General features: G+C 39.4%; 1 protein-coding gene across 2 annotated transcripts in view; it reads right to left on the bottom strand.

The window, feature by feature from the left end:
• The window catches only part of fstl4 (follistatin-like 4), a 450,022-nt gene that overhangs the window by 125,038 nt on the left and 304,108 nt on the right, over window positions 1-20,876 (bottom strand). The gene's annotated exons all lie outside the window — the stretch shown is intronic.

Here is a 20,876-nt window from a genome sequence, read left to right as displayed (position 1 = left end):
ACTTTGTCCCGCCCCTTCTTTGATTTGATTGGTAGGTGAGAAAGAATTCACATTGCACTGTTTAAAAGTTCAACTTACTTTCAACTCAGAACACTGTACGTGCAGCAGAAAAAGAAAAAAAAAAAAATACTGTGCTGAGGGCATTTTTCTTTTTTACACACCAAGGACACTGAACACTGTCAGAGCTGAACTTAAGCTTCAGATTTGAATGAACAACAGACATTGCCAATACAACAACAGCTGCCTAATTTTGGTTGTTATTCATGCATTTATTTATTTTGAAGGTTAGGACAGGAGTCAGTTTCTCAGATACATGACTAACAGCTTGAGAACCACTGCCCTAAACTGACAGATTACAGACTTTGCTGCTTTTTATCTTGCAGCAGAGATATATAAAGTTAAAATATTCATGCATAAGACTTTAAATCACTTTCAACTTCCAACACAACCAAATACATGAGAAAAATGGTATAAATGTAAAAGCTTTGGCACCATATTTGTGTTTGTTTAAATTTACTGGAGAAGCCTTATTATTAACTCTAGTGTGCCCTATTTTCGTTGATCGTCATTAAAATCTACACAATAATCCAAAATGAATGATATAATGTGAAGGCAAAGGTTTTTACAGTCTTTTTTTTAATCACTCACAAACACTATCTGTGTCTAATCTGACAATTTTTTTTTTTACAAAGCACAGTTCTCTCTGTTGAAAGCACTTCACAGCACCTCGGAAGCTGTGAATGTTTTTATAAAACCATAAAATAAATTGTTGGCCCACCCCCTCTGAGGATACTGCTTGTGTTTTCTCATTTAGATGCTGCTTCTCTTTACATTTAAAGCTGTCCAAGTGTCCTCTTATTTTTCTCAGTTTTGCTCTCCTCTCCTTTTGTTTCCCCCTGGCGTGTCCACCTGACTACAGTGTTTGCTCTCAGGGATAATACAATCCAACGTCCCACACCCTTAGATGTTGAATTGTATGCAGAATTCATCCCATCACATTACTGTGCCTCATCTCTTCTTTCCTCTCTACCTTCTGATCATTGTTTCTCTCCTTCGGTCTGTGGCTTTTATGCTCCACCTTGTGCCTTCTCTGGGGAGTTAGCGGCATCAGCTAAGTGTTGCTCTAAATAAATGATTCAGATATAACAGTCAACCACTGTTTCCATGACGACTCAGTGGGCATCTCTCACCATTGCATTGTAGAACAGATGATGCCAAATGACCACTGACTGCAAGGTATTGTGAATATGTGTACTTTACTGTGCACAAACTCATATGTACTGTATGTGCACTAATGTACAGCTTCATGAATGCATGTTTTCAAAAGGTAATTATACAGAACCAGTAATGAATTGGTGAGTGACTACATGGCCATATGTTAGTAAATTATGTTTACAAGAGAGTCACTAAAATAACCACTCAAGCTGATTGTGATTTAACCGAAGCAGCATTATGGTTTCTGATGTGAAGACTGCAGCAAATTAGATTAATAGGAATGCAAAACCTAAGCAGATCTGTAAATCTGCAATTAAGCTTAGAATGCATAAGATAAACACATCAGCTGCGGACACTGGCCCTTTACTGTGAGCAAAGAGTAGCCTTGTATTGGTTTTCTAATCAAGAAAAATATCACCATAATTAAAAACATGATCTGTAATTCCTGCCAATATGAGGTCTCTCAATTAATACTGTGATCATCATCATCATCATCATCATCATTATTATCAAATAGTTATTTATATTATTATAGCAAATTATATTAGATTATTGCTATTATTTATATGAATATGTATTTATCCTTTATATGGCCAGGAAGGTTGCACTGGGATAAAAAAAAAAATAAAAAAATATTTTTCCAGGAAGTCCTGGTTAAAGTGGGTGTGAGAGCAGTTTCATATACATACCTAATACATAAAAGCAGCATAAAACTAGAAAAGCACTTAGAGAGCGCAGACCTCCGCCAAGACAGATAAGTCCCCTCCCCCCAATCACCACCAAAATTTAATCATTTGTTCCTTGTGCCAGTATCAACATTTCCTGAAATTTTCATCCAAATCCATCCATAATTTTTTGAGTAATCCTGCACACGGACGGACGGACAGACAGACAGACAAACCAATGCCGACAAAAACATAACCTCCTTGGCAGAGGTAATAAAGGGTAAATTATTTCAAGTGAAATGATGTTGCAATTCACTTCATACATTCACAGAAAAAAAAACCCCATAGTTTTACCAAACTATTATTTTGGTAATGTTCAGAATTATTAAAGCAGTTGATCTAGTATTACGGTTACTAGTGGCACAAGATCAGAGTCTGGTGATATACTGTATGTAGGTAGTTTACCTATTAATAGATAAACAAGTAGTTTGATGACCTCATGAAGTATGCTTATCATCACCGCCGTTGAAAATCTATCTGACAATATTTTTTAACCTGAGGAATTGAGAAATAAAGGCTTGACTCTAGCATAAGCCTTTCAAATAAAGGTGCAATACCATCTACAGCTTGTGCCACCCCACTATTTGAAGCAATAACATCACTAAAGTTCAACCTAAATCTACAAAATGCACCTGGAATTACAACCTACCACCAAAATCTCTCACAACTGCAATGTCCATACATTCACATGGAGACCCACTGTCCAAAGCTCATATAACGCCAAGATAAAATGTTTTTGCATATGATGTTTTTTTAGGCACGCATGTCCTCTCAGTGGCTCAAATTATTATTTCCATAAAAGAAAATGTCGACAAAAACTCAGCACAAGGAAAATGCCACACAAACCCTGGCAGTTCCTTACCTGTTAGTGCAGCTACCTGACCCTGGGTAATTACCCAGGAATGGAGCATGAAAAGTGCCAGAAAGCCCCTTACACACACACACACACACACACACACACACACCGGCAATTAGTTTTAAAGGTCCATTGAGCAGTAATGAGCCATCAAACACTAGATAGGGGAGAGTGGTCAGAAGGAAAGGAAAGGAAAGGAGAGGAGAGGAGAGGAGAGGAGAGGAGAGGAGAGGAGAGGAGAGGAGAGGAGAGGAAAGGAGAGGAGAGGAAAGGAAAGGAAAGGAAAGGACATTTTTTGGCAGAGACATCACATAAAACAGGGCGTAGGTGGGGAGAATTTCATTGTGAGAGTGGAAGGAACATCCAAGAACTACAGTTCAAAGTCACTTTGTTGTTAAGAGCTTATCTGGAGGTGTCTCACCCACTTGGCTGTCAGAGAACAACAGGCTTCCCTTGTAAAAGCTGTATCTGATCTCAGCAAGATCATCTGAGCAGATTAAAGGGCAAACTTGAGCAACATGAAAGATCAAGCCTTGACGAAACCTACTGGGCAACAATACATTGATATTATCGTGCTGCAGTGGCACCATGGCTGCCTAACAGCTTCTGTGGATACAGAGTGTGGCTGGGTACAGTACATTAATATAATAAACAATGGAGGACACTGACAAGTAGAGATAACCTCAGAATCAAAGGTTTTCTGATTCAGCAATATGTTGACCGACAATGACAAATACATCCAAACCCTGAAACACCCTTTATCTTTAATTGGTATCACCAACAGACACCACACCACATTATAACAACAGACTTCTCTGACAAACACAACTTGAAATATCAGTGTGACTGTTATACACTAATTAGCCAATCATCATTCTGACCACTGACAGGCATAGAGGTGTTAATTTTGATTATCTGATTACAGTGGGACCTATCAGTGGGTGGGATATATTATGCAGCAAATTAACAACTAGTCCTTGAAAGTAATGTGTTAGAAACAGCAAAATGGACAAGAGTAATGATCTGACCAGCTTTGACAAGGGAGAAACAGTGATGGCCAGATGAGTGGGTCAGAGCATCTCTAGATCTTGTTGAGCATTCCCAATGTAAAGTGGTTAGGACCTATGTAAAATATCTAAAGAACAACCAGATCTCAACTATTAGACCATGTATGAGAGCATAACATTATTACCACCGGTCTAATATTGTGTAAATTCCCCTTTTTCCTCAAAAACAGCTCTGACCAACTAGAGGCCTAGACTCCACCGGACCTCTGAAGGTATGCTGTGGTATCTGCAAGACCTGGAAGTAGAGAGGTGGATCTCCATGGATCAGACTTAATGGGCTTTATGCACAGTCCCACTACTTCCTGAACTTAAAGCAGCTCCTTTATTTCCTGTCTTTCATTATTGGACACACTGATTAATCCAGGAGTGCCTGACCACAGCAGCCACAACAAGAAGTAGTAGGCACACTTGGATTAATCACTGAGTCCAATAATGAAAAACAGGAAATAAAGGAGCTGCCTTAAGTTCAGGAAGTAGTGGGGCTGTGCATAAAGCCCATTAAAGGTGCGGTAGAAGATCTTGAAAAAACGGTTCGAGCAAGCTACATTTTGAAAATACACAATTCAAAAGTCCAAACACCTTTCTTCAGACATCCCACTGAAGCCACGCCTCCAGAGTACTGGCACATGCGATGCTTGTTCCCGAGGGTTCACGAGCGCTGCACAGCATCAATTCGCCCGGCCCCAGCTCACAGATCCATGTGTACCTCATTCAGTCTCCTCCAACACCCCCACTTTTACAGAACAGCCACAGTTCATACCTATCTGGCTAATGTTACATTCCCTAGTGATTTATGATAGTGACGAAACAGTTTTCCAGTGAACTTTCCATCCTAATATAGCTAATATAGCCAAGCTCTGGCTCTGGCATTGTTTTCTGTACAAGTGCTCCAAGCTTCTGAGAATGTGCGATTTGTGCATGAAGAGGGGTATGCATGGGGGGGGATGGCAGTTGAGTTTGATAGACATATCACCATTGAGTCATTTCGATGGGCTGGTTAAATTGATTGGATGTTTGGATGGTGTTTTTTCAGTCCTGTCGGTTCCACAGGTGACTAAATTTTTTAAATGTTTTGTGTTAGAGCATTTAATTAATTGCTTGTAATCAGGGTATGAAGGGATTTAAGCAATGTAATAACAAATGCTCCAGGAAAACATCTCCTACCCCACCTTTAAGTCTGATCCATGTAGTCCTTCCTTAGTCCAATTTTGGTCAGTACTAACCATTGCAGACCAGGAACACCCAACAAAACCTGCAGTTGGAGATGCTCTGACCTGGTCTTCACCATTATAATATGGACCTGGTCAAAGTCACTCAGTTCCTTATGTTGTTCATTTTTCTGCTTCCAACACATCAGCTATGAGGACCAAATGTTCACTTGCTGCTGAATACATACAACCCAGTCAAAGGTAAAACTGTGTTGACTTTATCAATATTAACCCTTTCATGCATAGGCCACTACAGTGGACAGTTCTTCTCCAGCTGTTCTCTTGTATATTCATGGGTTTTGATGTTTAGTTCCATATCAGCCAACACAGTGAACACTTACACACCATCTCATACACTGACATTCAGACTATTACTGTAACTTTGCTGTTCTTGTTAAATCTGATCTGCACTAACATGTTTAAGTGTAAATCAATTGTTATTTGTTAGACAAGAAAGTTTTTTTTTGCATATTATCTCCATGAAGTGAGTAAGTACTAGCATCAGAATATGTTAAAATGTGAGAAGACATCAGATTAGCAGCATTAAAAATGTTTTTTTCATTGTTTTCATGTCACTTTCTGATATTGGGTTTTAAACATGTTTCTTTTCTTCAAAAATTAAATGCATGGATATTTTTGGAAGTAAGGGATGCCGTCAAGCTGAAGAAGGAGTCTTATCGAGCCTTGTTGGTCCGTGGGACTCCCGAGGCAGCTGATGGGTACCGGAAGGCCAAGCGTGCTGCAGCCCAAGCGGTTGTGGAGGCAAAAACTCGGGCCTGGGTGGAGTTTGGGGAGGCCATGGAGGAGGACTATCGGTCAGCCTCGAGGAAATTCTGGCAAACCATCCGGCACCTCAGAAGGGGAAAGCAGTGCACCACCAACACTGTTTACAGTGGAAGTGGGGAGCTGCTGGCCTCGACTGGGGATGTTGTCGGACAGTGTAAGGAATACTTCGAGGATTTCCTCAATCCCACTGTCACGTCTTCCATGGAGGAAGCAGAGGCTGAGGTCTCAGAGGTGGACTTGTCCATCACCCAAGCTGAAGTCACCGAGGTGGTTGGCAAGCTCCTCGGTGGCAGGGCACCAGGGGTGGATGAGATTCGCCCTGAGTACCTTAAGTCTCTGGATGTGCAGGGACTGTCTTGGTTGACACATCTCTGTAACATCGCGTGGCAGTCAGGGACAGTACCTCTGGATTGGCAGACCGGGGTGGTGGTCCCCCTTTTTAAGAAGGGGGACCGGAGGATATGCTCCAACTATAGGGGGATCACACTTCTCAGCCTCCCGGGGAAAGTCTATTCCAGGGTACTGGAGAGGAAGATCCGACCGATAGTTGAACGTTCGACCGTGTCCCTCGTGGTATCCTGTGGGGGGGGCTTCGGGAGTATGGGGTCCGGGGCCCTTTGCTAAGGGCAGTCCGGTCCTTGTATGACCGAAGCAGGAGCCTGGTTCGCATTGCCAGCAGTAAGTCAGACCTGTTCCAGGTGCATGTTGGACTCCAGCAGGGCTGCCCTTTGTCACCGGTTCTTTTCATAATTTTTATGGACAGAATTTCTAGGCACAGCCAGGGGCCGGAGGGGGTCCGGTTTGGGGACCACAGGATTTCATCTGTGCTTTTCGCAGATGACGTTGTCCTGTTGGCCTCATCGAACCTGGACCTCCAGCGTGCCCTGGGGCGGTTTGCAGCCGAGTGTGAAGCGAGCGGGATGAGGATCAGCACCTCCAAATCCGAGGCCATGGTTCTCGACCGGAAAAAGGTGGTTTTCCCTCTCCGGGTCGGTGGGGAGTCTTTGCCCCAAGTGGAGGAGTTTAAGTATCTTGAGGTCTTGTTCACGAGTGAGGGAAGGATGGAGCGTGAGATTGACAGACGGATCGGTGCAGCGTCTGCAGTGATGCAGTCGCTGTACCGGTCGGTTGTGGTGAAGAAGGAGCTGAGCCGAGAGGCGAAGCTCTCGATTTACTGGTCAATCTACGTTCCTAACCTCACCTATGGTCATGAGCTTTGGGTCATGACCGAAAGGACAAGATCCCGGATACAAGCGGTCGAAATGAGTTTCCTCCGCAGGGTGGCTGGGCGCACCCTTAGGGATAGGGTGAGGAGCTCAGTCACCAGGGAGGAGCTCGGAGTAGAGCCGCTGCTCCCCTGCATCGAGAGGGGCCAGCTGAGGTGGCTCAGGCATCTGTTTCGGACGCCTCCTGGATGCCTCCCTGGGGAGGTGTTCCAGGCATGTCCCACCGGGAGGAGACCTCGGGGAAGACCCAGGATACGCTGGAGAGACTATGTCTCTCGGCTGGCCTGGGAACGCCTCGGGGTCCCCCCGGAAGAGCTGGAGGAGGTGTCTGGGGAGAGGGAAGTCTGGGCATCACTGATTAGACTGTTGCCCCCGAGACCCGGCCCCGGATAAAGCGGAAGAAAATGGATGGATGGATATTTTTGTAACTCCATAGGAATAAAAAAACTCAATCGCATTGTTTTTTTCATGCCTAAGGAGGAATAAAAACACTGAAGAAAAAAATCTTGACTAAGGTTCTCACAATTCATGCATGAAAGGGTTAATACCAGTTCTCCTGTCATTGGTCAGAATGTTATAGGTGATCAGTGCAAGAGAAGAATATATAGACTCATACTGCGAGAAAACAATTCCAGTAATCTGATACAACATGTTCCCCAAGTACCTCTGTGATTTTTTTTCTTTTACTGTAGAATTTGAACAATACATATAAATTCACTCTAAACTGGAATGAAAGGAAAGAAATAGAGACAGAGTGGAAAATTAAGTTAAATAAGCGAACAAGCTTCAAGGGGAAGCTCAGGTTGTGGGATGAAAAAGACAACCAACGGTAAGAAAAGAGAAAAGTATTCTGGTACTAATTAGATGCTCACCAGATGTGTGTTTTCACAAATGATAAAACACGACTGTTAATTTTACTGCACCTCAACAACTTCTGGTTCTGTTAACATATATTAATAAGCGAAAGTAAGTCTCAAAGCACCCAAGGTCATTGAGAAAATTAAATCTGCCAGAAAAAAAAATTATATTTGCCGCTACAATACAAGAAACTTTTGGAGTTTTTTGGGGAGCGTAAAGGTCTTTTAAAAGTATTTTTTTCTTTATTTCTTGTTTTGCACTCAAATGTTTCCTGTGTCCTCTCTTTTATATCCATGCTACCCTGCTACTTCTTTCTCATAGAGTTTGCCCTTCATCATTTTAACATTTGTAGTGAAGGTGAACTTGTTATACTATCTGTCTTACTTTTTCCAGTTTTTACTGTAAAGCACTGTGAATTATTTTTGTTAAAAGTGCTATATAAATAAAGGTTACTTACTTACTCTCAATTCAGTGTTCAGTTTGATGAAGAGTACACTATGCAGGTATTCAGGACAGTACCATAAAAATATAATAAAACATCTTGGTTAGTAGTCGTCATGTGATGAGCCTTGTTATTTCACTTTTCTGGCAGTGCTGATCGAGGCTCCATCCACTTTTGTGTAATGGCTGAGCCAAGTTTAGAGATGCACAGTGTTTACACCTTGAGATTTCATCTATTCAGTCCTTCCAGGAAAATTTAAGCAAAAATCTGTGATTATGCGATGGAATATGCAAGGTTGTTATGTGATTTAATGCAGTGGAATTGCAGGAAATTGCAAAAAAAGGAAAGTTGCAAAAATATGCAAGAACTGGAAAAACATGCGTTTCAATGAAAAAAAAAAAGATTACTCTCCCACACCCTGTTCTAACTAGGCTACTATTAAATAAAGCATGTCTAATTACATCCTATGATAAGTAAACATGGGCGACACGGTGGTGCAGTGGTTAGCACTCGTGCCTTACAGCAAGAAGGTCCTGGGTTCGATTCCAACACCAGTCGACGGGGGGTGGGACCTTTCTGTGTGGAGTTTGCATGTTCTCTCCGTGTCTGCGTGGGTTCTCTCCGGGTACTCCGGCTTCCTCCCACCATCCAAAGACATGCACTAATAGGTTAATTGGTTCATCTAAATTGCCCATAGGTGTGAATGTGAGAGTGATTGTTTGTCTCTATATGTCAGCCCTGCGATGAACTGGCGACTTGTCCAGGGTGTACCCCGCCTTTGCCCCTATGTAGCTGGGATAGGCTCCAGGCGACCCCCGTGACCCTAGTGGGGATAAAGCGGGTTCAGAAAATGAATGAATGAATAAGTAAACATACAAAAAGTAAGCATACACTACATCACAGAAAGTGCTGGTTATGTTTTCATTCTTTATTTTCGAATCATGCCTCAAACATGGCTTGGCATAGTCACAAGTGTCAAAAGTAAAATATTTCTTTCTTGCTTCACAAAAGTGAGGGAGAACAGGCCATCTGTTTCAAGGCCATTATAGCCTTTATGTTCATATAATATAATTATCACTGCAGCAGAAACCATTTTCAAATGTTTTGTGCTCCAGTGCCAGTTTTCTCTTATGTTCCAACGTACAGTTGCACGGGGTATAAAGTAGTATGAACCTGCTTTCGGGGTACTGGTTAGCTCTGTCTTTGGCAGATTTTTTTTTCATCTAGCAGGATTTGTTCTAAGGCTCACGGTTAGTTCACCTTCTGTGGATGCGCGAGCCGATGACATTGCGAGTCGCATATTACATCACTACCTGTGACAAGTTACAATGCAATTTTTTTTAAGCTTCATGCGGAAAAATGGGGGAATTATGAAACCATGCGAGCCCCGCATATTTCATGTATTTTGCACAGTAATATGCTGTTATTGCGGTGAATATTCGCCCTTTTTGAAAAAATGTGGACCCCCGCATAATGTGCGCTATTTGCTATTATGCTTCAAATTATGTGATCACATAATCACATTTTTCTGGAGGGACTGTCTATTTAATAAGGTTCATGTGGTCAAACAACTCTCTAAAGGCTTCTCACTGGGGAAAAAAGCACAAAATCAAACCAGTTTTGCTTTTTTTTATCCTGTTTCAATGAAAAATTTACTTTTCTGGATAACTGTATCTTCTACGCTGTTTCATTTGAGAAAAAAACAACAACAACAAAATAGGATATAAAAAGAGCTTTCACAAGTAAGTTCCATCTTTACAGTGAACATTTAACTCATTGCAGTGTACCTATATGTTTGTGGAGGCCAAATGTATGACTTTTAAAGACATTTTTTAAGGGATCTTTGGGCAAATTTAAGACATTATCTTCACATAAATAACAGTACAACAGGTTTCATAAATCCAGCTAGCGTTATATTTCCATTTGTCCATGACTAATGTTTCTGCTTCTGATTTTCAAGCTCATACCTGAACCTCTCCATCTATGAATGATTGTTGGAGGCTCCATTCATTCCCCTCTCCATTATGACAAAATGATCAACACTCAATTTTACGATAAATTAGGGCTGTAATGTACAACAATCAAATTTAAGAGTTTTTTTGGATCTGCAGACACTCTGCATTAGCTCCTCCTGAATATTACTGTAAAAATATTCCTCAAAAATGTTGATGGTAGTAGCAGGATGTAGATTGATGACATTATGATTCCATCATGATTAAGGAGGTAGTTTCCTCTATTATTGAGCCTTTGACATATATTATATCTGTATCTTTTAAATCAGGTGTTGTACCAAGTGACCTCAAAGTAGCCAAAGTAATACCACTGTTTAAATCGGGGGATTCCAGTACATTCACAAATTATCGTCCTATATCTGTTTTACCCTTTTTCTCTAAAGTAATGGAGAAGCTAGTATACACAAGAATAATAAAATATTTGGATGGAAGTAATATATTATATAACCATCAATATGGCTTCAGAAAAAACATGTCAACGGACATGGCTCTTTTGCAGTTTGTTCATAAAATCTCTACAGACCTAGATAACAAAAAAATATCTCTTGGCATATTTTTAGACTTATCCAAAGCATTTGATACAGTTGATCATCACATTCTCATTGCAAAATTACAGAAATATGGATTTGATGATGTTGCCTTGACATGGCTACAGGATTATCTAAATAACAGAGAACAGTATGTATTATTCAATAAGTATAATTCAAATAGAGCTAAGATAATGTGTGGGGTTCCTCAGGGTTCGATTCTTGGGCCTCTCCTTTTTTTGATTTACATCAATGATCTCCCTATGGTATGTAAAAACGTCTTGCCTCTTTTATTTGCTGATGACCCGTGTTTGGTTATATCACATGAAAATTTCAATACACTGGTTAGAGAAGCAAATGAAGAACTATCGTCTATTTCTAGATGGTTTCAGATGAATAAACTCTCTCTCAATACCCCAAAATCTAATTTTATCATATTTTGTAACAAAAATAAGAAGTATAACAAGGAAAACAACAAAATATTCATAGATAACTTCGAAATAACCCAGGTATCTTACGTTAAATTTTTGGGTGTTATTGTAAATGAAAAATTGAATTGGAAATCTTATATTAATCTTGTCTGTAAAAAAATCATGAAGTCAATTGACATTTTGAACAGAGTTCATTCATTGATAAATCATTCTTGTTTCTTGACTTTTTATTATTGCTTAATTTATCCTTACATTATTTATTGCAATACTGTTTGGGCGGCAACCTGTCCCACGTATCTCAATAAGATTCTCTTAATTCAAAAGAAATTTTTAAGAATGATCAGTTTTTCTAAGAGACTCGACTCATCTGCTCCTCTTTTCAAAAAATTCAATCTTCTCTCAGTTTTTGATGTCAACGTTTACCAGACCTGTGTCTTCATGTACAAATATGTTCACTTTACTCATATTCTTCCTAAAGTTTTTCACAATTTCTTTATATTGTCTTCTGTTATTCACAACTTTCCGACACGATTTTTAAGCAAATTTTATCTTCCATACTGCCTAACTTCTGTCTGTCAGTATTCTCTGAAATATCGTGGGCCAAATCTGTGGAATAATCTAAGACCTGAACTTCAATCAACATCTACTTTATCATTGTTTAAGAAGCATCTGAAAAGGACTTTAATTCATGAAAAAATGTAAGGCTGTGTATCACTTGATATGTTTTTGATGATTTGTAATGTGGATTACATTTTTATTGTTTTTACTTTAGCTTATTTCAGTTATATTGTATTTTTTAATTCTTTTTTTTTTTTTTTGTTTCTGTGTATTGTTCATTTCGGGGGAGGTATTCATATAAGCCTTCTTTTTGGCTTCTAACCTCTCCTGCACAATTTTGTTACTTGTTTGAATGTTGTTTTTTCGATTGCTGTTTTTATTTTGTGCAAATAAATTAAATTAAATTAAAATTAAATCATTGAAAAATGCAATTTTAGATGAAAAACTGGATTCTCTGCTTTTTTTATATGGTTTATTACCGACTTGTGTAGCATAGACTATAGAGCATAGAATATAAAGGCTTTTTTTTTTTTTTTTTTTTTTTTTTTCAAAATGACATGATATTTTATGGGAACAAATACTGCTTTTCATCAGACTGGATGACTCTTTGCATGCAACTCTATGCCCCTTTGTTGAACTAATGCTAAAAACTCTAGCAAATCAAAGCCTCTGTGTTCTTATGTCCAGTCTATATATAATTTCTGTATTCTAGGGACATTTTGGAAGCAACAGTGTTTTGCAAGTGCTTGTTTTAGTGTATTATCTTTTTTTTTAAATTATTATTATGTGCTGTAAAACAATACCTATGCCTCAGTGTCCTCCTATACATACGCAATGTGCAAAAGGTGTACAGGCACTGTGATCTGTGGAGAAACCAATATTATGAAGTCGACTGCCTATATTATCAGATGTACATTTGCAAAAGGCTACTTTACATAACGCAGATGCAGCCCATGTATGACTGCAGGGCAACTTATTATACTACACATGTATCAGTAAAGGAGCTTTGACCTTGTACAACTGTATATATTATATTGGCAGTTATCTGTCAAAAAGCCAGTTCGTTTCAGAGTTATTTCACTCTTGTCTTATGTACAGTTAATGTGAGTCATCTCTGCTCCGGTACCAGTGCCAGTGTCTGCTAAGCAAACTCCTGTGCATTTATTACTGTGCAATTACAGAGGTCCTACAAAACACTACAAAGGGGCATGCATACAAGATCTAACTCCTACACTATGATTAAAACATATGACTAACAAATATTAACCGCGAGGAACCTGTGGAACTATGCATACGCTAGGAAACCACAAAGCTTATTTCAACCCATTATACTGTTATCTCTGTCCTGCATGTTCTGTGCCAAAAATAAAGGTAATTATTCATTCTGTAGAACAGGAGGAGAGGTCATTCCTTTTGCGGCATTATTGAGTTTAACCTCAAAACTACTAATGTGATTCCCAATTAGTAAAGAAGTAAAGAAGAAAGATCTGAAAAACACAGCATTGAATAAAAACATCAGCCAACACTATCAGTTTTGTGAATTTGACTGACAGGACTGTCTTTTATTTTTGTTCATAGCTGATACAGCAATTAGTGAAAACAATCTGAAAAAGAAAATAAAAGAAGCTTACATCTGAATAAGCGGTGTTTAAGTAAAAGTACTATTCAAGCATACTCTTGGTCTATGAATCTTCGGCCATATTTGATATTAAACATGTCTGTTATGTTTGTAGCATGAGAAGCCATAAAGAGTCAAGGACCTCAGCTCCAAAATGATACCATTGCACAAGTATCTTTAAGTTGTGTTTGGTCCACAAAAAAGGAAGTCACTTTATTCAATTGTTTGTTTGTTTTTTCCCCAGGACTCATTCTGGTTACATCTGGACTCTTTAACAAGTAAACTGGTGGTCCATCTTAAATATCTCCTCTATTAATCAGATCTCAGGTTAAAGGTTTGATGTCTGCAATGTTGGACTTTGATTGACAGGTCTGTGTGACCTGACTCTTGGGCTTTTGATGTTTTAATTTATTTAATAAAGCACTGTACGAACCGCTCCACTGTAGTTGTGGTTAAAATAATCCACCAACAAAATTGTAAAATTATTTTTGTTTCACAATGCTCAAATAAGCTTACAGTTTCACACTTAGTGCTAGCACTTAGCATTAGCTCATTTAGTAGTCATGATCCCCTGTTTTCTTTGTCACTTCTGGGTTTCAAAAGGCAATATGACCACGGCCAAACTGCAGACTACTGCTTTCATAAACCAAAATGGGTGAGATCACAGCTCCTCTGTCCACTGATAATTATTTATTTATTTTTTTTAATTTTCATTACCTCCGCAAGGAGGTATTGTGATCACTTTGCTTTGTGTGTTTGCGTGCGTGTTTGTTTGTTAGCAAGATAACTCAAAAAGTTATGGACAGATTTTCATGAAATTTTCAGGAAATGTTGATACTGGCACAAGGAAGAAATGATTAAATTTTGGTGGTGATCGGCGGGGGGGGGGGGGGGGGGGGGGGGGGGGGCAGATCTGTCTTGGCGGAGGTCTGCACTCTCCGAGTGCTTTTCTTGTTTAACCTTTATTTAACCAGGTTGGTCCCATTGAGATGGGGGATCTCTTTTTCAAGGGAGACCTGGCAAAGACGCCAGTGATACAGTCACATAATTACAGTTTACAATAATAAAAGCATTTACATACACAGAAAAAAAGCATATACAATCAGTTGAAACATTTACAGACCAAAAGCCTTGATTCCGGAGATTTAACACTCTCTTTAAAATCAGTCAAAGATATCAGTGTTTGTAGATGGTTGTAGATATATATAATCTATGGAAGCAAAATGAATACACAGGCGAGTGAATCCTTAGTACAGGCCACCTCATAGTGGATTTTTAATCTTTGACTTCATTTAGAACTGACTAACTGATTAACTAAACATTAAGGGCTATTTTTTCAGACAAATTTCCATCCAAATGCAGATAAAATGTTAATTTGAGTTAATTTTCATCTAGTACTGTTATGAAGCTATTGAGAGATACAATTGTTCATGATCTTCAAAATCATGGTTTAAAGGTTTACCATTTAGATGTTTTATTGCATACAATAATGTTCTGTCTGACCGAGGAGGATCTAGATGTAACAGATCAAAACATGATTTCAAAGCCTTTGTCTAACATTTGCCAAACTCACTTTGTAAAATAAGAAACACTTCTTCACCTTCTGACCACTTAAACACAGGTTAAAAGCAGTGCCTCATATGTTGGGGTGTATGGCTGCTGTTTTTGATGTAATGAGGCATTTATGCTTGTTCTTGGATTAATTCCTTGACTGTTAGTTTTATTATTGGTTTACACACATACACACAGTTATTTACTCCATGTGTTTTGATTGCATTTAATTTGCTTTGATGTTTTATAGTTACACCAATGGTTCTACCTATCCCAAGCAGGAAAACCTTTTGCAATATTTTGAGGGTTTTCTGTATTTTTACATGATTTTTTTAATGTATGCGTCCGTGTCTTCTTCTGCTTATCTGGGTCTGGGTCACAGGGGCAGCAGCCTCAGCAGAGAAGCCCAGACAGCCCTCTACCCTGGCACTTCCACCAGCTCCTCTGGGGGCATTCCCAGGCCAGCCGAGAGATATATAATCCCTCCTGCGTCTCCTGGGTCGGCCCCGAGGTCTCCTCCTGGATGGACATGCCCAAAACACCTCCCCAGGGAGGCATCCAGGAGGCATCCTCACTAGATGCCCAAACTACTTCAACTCCTCTTGACAAGGAGGAGCAGTGGCTGTACTCATCCTACCTCTAAGGCTGAGCCTGGCCACCCTGCAGAGGAAACTCATTTCGACTGCTGGTACTCGCGACCTCATTCGTTCGGTCATTACCCAGAGCTCATGACCATAGGTGAGAGTCAAAACCTCCTTGAACTGTCACCTTACCGTGGTGGAGGAGTTTGATAGCCCTAATGACCCTAGGACCTATGTTGCCAGGGTCCCATGGCAGATTGGTCCTACGCGAAGGGCCAGATGAAGAACAGTTCAGAAGACCCTGATGCCGGCAAATACCAAGAGATCATTACCGGGGCTCCGCCCTGGAGCCAGGCCTGGAGTTGGGGCCTGTGGGCAAGCGCTTGGCAGTCGGGCCTTTGCCTATGGGGTCCCGCCAGGCCAGGTCCGAACTGGAGACATGGGCTCATTGCCTTGTGGGCCCACCACCCACAAGGGGAAGCAGAAGGGTCCGGTACATTGTGGATCGGACAGCAGACCAAGGCCAGGGCCTTGGCAGTCCAATCCTCAGTTACAGAAACTGGCTTTTGGATTTTTTTAATGAACAAATTAAATATGTAAATGAAATCACTGGATGGAAAGAAAGATAGTTTGTAAAATGTTTTGCTGGTGCCAATTAATCTACCCAATTCCAATAATCAGTGCTTGGCACTTGTACAATGATACTTCCCTAACTGTAACTCTCCTCAGAAATATGTCATGGATTTCTCAGGTACATTTAAACATCACTCTTCTTCAATATGTAATTGCATATCTGCAGTATCTCTTTTCAGCACTGAGACTTTTTTTTAAGAATGGAAATGATTTTCTGCGTATCTGCTAATTACATTCATCATCATCACCTAAATTCCTGGAACAAAAATGTAAATGTGATTGCTGTCTCTTGGTGATCGCCAGTTCTTTTCAAATTACATCTGTAAAATTCAATTTAGCTTGCTCTTTGACTATAATTACATACTTCAAGTAAAATCTGGATGCCAGGGAGATGGTGGAAAAAAGACAACCTGTTGGGACTGTAAGGTGTAAAATAAGGCCCAAAAACAACACAATCAGAGGATTATCAGGGCCAGTATATTGAATTTATGGTTAAACACATAAAATAGATTTGGATAGAAACAGAACAGAGCTTTGTAGAGATGAATGCTTGTTGTTAAATGAGCCAAAGAAAACAAAGGACAATAAAAAAAAAAACAGTAGCTCCTCTTAATAACATGTATAGAGAGTTCAAGGACTGTGGGAGTAATGGAGCTGGAGTTGTGAAACAGCTAAAAGTCTGAGACTGTTACATCAAAGCTGTGAAGAACAAAAAGCAGAGTGGGACCAGAGCTGCAGAGGAGATAACTGAAACAGTTTGGTACACTTCCTAAACTGGTGCATTGAGTTACGAGATGGAAAAATGCTTGTTAGAGATCCCACATTTTAGTTGAAAACAACACATTCAATGGAAATGCAATATTTTTGGAAACAAAATGGAATCACACAATATAATACATTTAATTAATTCCATGGAATGCTTAGTCCTTGAGAGAGGGGTGCTGAAACCTATCCCAGCTAACAATGGGTAAACCCTGGACCAGTTCACCATAGGGCTGACACACACAGACGGACAACCATTCACTCTTAAATTCATACCTACGTTTATTTACATTGACCAGGTGTGCATGGATGGTTTGGACGGTTGGGGAACATGCAAAGTCCACCCCGTACATTATGATACAATTTATAAATGAAATATCCTCTAAACTTTTGTCTTTACCTCCAAGAGGGTCCCAAAACTTGTAAGGTTTAGGCTACACAAGATATTTGGTTATGATCAGAATAACATTGTAGCTCAAGTTCCACTTCTTCCCACCCCTTTTTAGGCATGTAAATGGAACTAGTGTGCTGTTCTTCTGTCTAAGAATGTTATCATTCTTGATATTTGTATTATTATGTATGTTTTGGTAGTTTGCATATATGTTAAATTCCACTGCATGTTTGGAATAAATCACTAAATCAGTTCAATCAATCAAATCAATAATCCAGTGGTCTAACTCAGCAGGTAAGTGAGCTATCATACAGACCTGTCAATCAAAGCCCAACATGGCAGACACCAAAGCTTCTATTTTCCCTGAGATTTGATAAACAGTAGAAATTAATAATGAACCTCAAAATAAAACAATAAAACACTGGAATGACTCATAGAAAAATTATTTAGGCAGAACACTCAGTCAGTGGGAGACCGGGCTTTTCGGAGCAGGATTCAGTTGTATTCCAACTTTAAGGTGCTTCCACATTTGCTTTATTTTGGAGAAGTCATTTCTTCTTGAGTAAATCAAACACTGGCATCTATCCCTAAATCTAACCCAGTGCTGCCAGCACCCAACCTATCCATCAAAACTGCTGATATGATTTATTTTCTTTTATGGATGGTTGAAGAGTGAAACATACCCCTATCCAGAAATTTTTAATATGAAATGCAGTTTTACTCCAAAACTTTGAGATCTGTAGGCCTGCATAATGTATAATGGTAACTTTTTATTCATGCCACTAAGTTATTGGATTTCAGCTGTGAAGAGTAAGGCCAGTTCAGATCAAGGATTCCTAATGAGATGGGCTGACTATTTGCAACTACTTGAAAAGTTCTGGTTTGCAATATTTGGACGAGATACTGTGTCATAAGCAAGGCTGTTGTTGGTAATCCATAACACTATGAAATATGAATGACAATAGAGATGGTTAACTACTAATACAGTTGAAGAAAAGGTGAAATTCCTAGAAAAAACACTAGGCTTGAGACATGATTTTGCAAAGAGAAAGGCTGATGATAAAGCTGTGTAAGCTGTGACAGGTGAGCTTTATCCCATAAATGCTAGCATAACATTAAATTAGGCCACTTTCTAAAACTAGACCCTGACGATTTGACAAGCTGCGTAGTGGGGGATGATCTAGTGGAAACAGGGTTAGGTCACAATGCTACAACAAGCTCTGTCACAATATTGAAATTTCATTTCACAACTAAACATACATATGTCTTTGGAAGAACAAGCCTTTTATGAACACAGAATTTTGACTTTATACATATCCAATGACTTACTAAATTACTTACTAACATATTCAACCAAGGTACCAAATCAGAATAAATAGACCATGATTAAAGTAAACACTATGTCCAAATGATCAGAATTATAAAAAAGGACAATTGGGATGATATGACAAATAAATATATCACTTTTACTACATAAAATAATACAAAAAAATAACAGTATAATATTCCCTGTTCCAGTAAATGAAAATTATGGTGTGGACAAACAATGGAGAACAATGTGAAAATAATGATAACATATGCTACATATGTTAATGCCACTAAGTAGTTTTCATCCAGGTTTTATGCTTAAAATTAAAAGTTATCTCAAATAATCACAATATGGCAATTATATAATAATTGTGAGAGGCCTATCTGCAGTATCCAAAAAGGTTTTTTTTTCTTCTTCTCCTCTATCATTTAGATCCATTACTCTACTTTCCAAGCTTTGTCCATATTGTATATTTCCACCCTGCTAAACACACCTGTGATTCCTGGCTGCTTAGATTCCCACAACAGCTCTGCAGAGTCCATTAAGTGCATCCCAGGAAAACACACACAAACACACTCAACTACAGTTTGAAACATACTGAGACACATGCACTTGCCTCCACGCAAACTTAACAATTCCACCCCATCAACATTATCAGGGACACCAGATGCGACACTTGAAAATAATTGCCCCTCACGGTGTCACGTTGTTTGCAGCCAAACAGTTAACCTTGAGCATCATCTGATCAATAGCTTGTTTTATCGGTCCCAACTCACATCTTCAGCTTGCTTACTTGTCAGACATTAAGTCCATTAATAAACCTTTGGCTAAAAACCCCACAGGCAAGCATGTAGGTAGATGAAGAGCATGTGATGGCTGTGCACTGCCCATCTGGAAGGTGAAGAGTGTAACTGAATAATAGAAGGACAGTTCCCACTAAAACCAGTCATTACCGGGGTAAATTAGTGGCGAGGCTTAATGGAGCTGCACAGGCAGAAGGTAGAGCTGGAGAAATGGCCACCTGCCACAGCTAAGTGCTGGATTCGTCAACTTTATCGGATTTTATCACAGTTCTGGATTTGGGTCTAGTGTTGTATCGCAGCTGTTTCAAGTGTGAAGTACGAGGGAGTAAAATAGAAGCAGACAGAGAGTAAAAAGAAAAACAAGTTAAAGATTTTGCCGAACACAGCTCTGGAATTCAGCGACTAATGGTACAGTTGCATTAGCAGCAGAATAGTGATTATTGGTCTTAATAAGGTGGAAGCTGCTGGTGCTCTCAGCTGCCGCTCAGCCTAAAGCCCAAAGGCTATTATGGCTGTTCCAGATGCTATAATCATGGCGGAATCTGGGCACAGAGGCTACTCTGCAATTATCAATTTATCTGTGGCTGAAACACTTTTATTCTGACAGCCAAGGTGCAGAGGCAGACCTCTCTGCATAGAGATTGCCAGAATCTACACAGTGGGAGGTCATGTTAATTTTTAAAAGGACAAATGTCAGATATATTTGCAATGCAGCAAATATATATAAATGTTTGCTAGATGATTGTTGGGTAAGGAAAATTATTGGAATGAATACTGATTCACAGATTGGCCCCGATACTACCCAAGTCCACTTGGACACATGATTCATCCAAACATCCTCATAGTTTAGTTTTTCTCTGATATAGAGACCTGTGAATAATCACACATTGCCTATATTTCCCAGTGGAATATGATGAAAGAACACAAAAAGTGGGCTAGTTTAGCAATTATTATTCAGTTTTAAATATCTTTTTGCAGAATGAAAATGACCACATGTCATTGACATGGTTTATAATTTCCAATAGCAGTGATTTACTCTCAGAGGCAGTAGGACATAGTGTTTCTTTAATGAAAAACTGTTTTATTTTAGAACTGCATCAATCAAATGAGGTATTATTTCACCAACATGTCTGCTATTAGTCAGAATGTTCTTTTTTATGACTTTGTCTGCTCAATCTGTGGATTAACCTGCAGGTACGAGTGCATTCTGCACCTGAGCCTATCAGCTTAAACCACTGCCTTGTGATCCACAGCGTCCATACATATGGCTATAATAAGAGAACAAAGCAAGTTTTTTTCATCTGACATAGCTGTGGA

Source organism: Sphaeramia orbicularis, chromosome 14 (genome assembly GCF_902148855.1).
Source record: "Sphaeramia orbicularis chromosome 14, fSphaOr1.1, whole genome shotgun sequence".
Taxonomy (NCBI): domain Eukaryota; kingdom Metazoa; phylum Chordata; class Actinopteri; order Kurtiformes; family Apogonidae; genus Sphaeramia; species Sphaeramia orbicularis.
The sequence above is the reverse complement of the archived record's forward strand: the minus strand, read 5'-3'. Positions and strand labels throughout refer to the sequence as shown.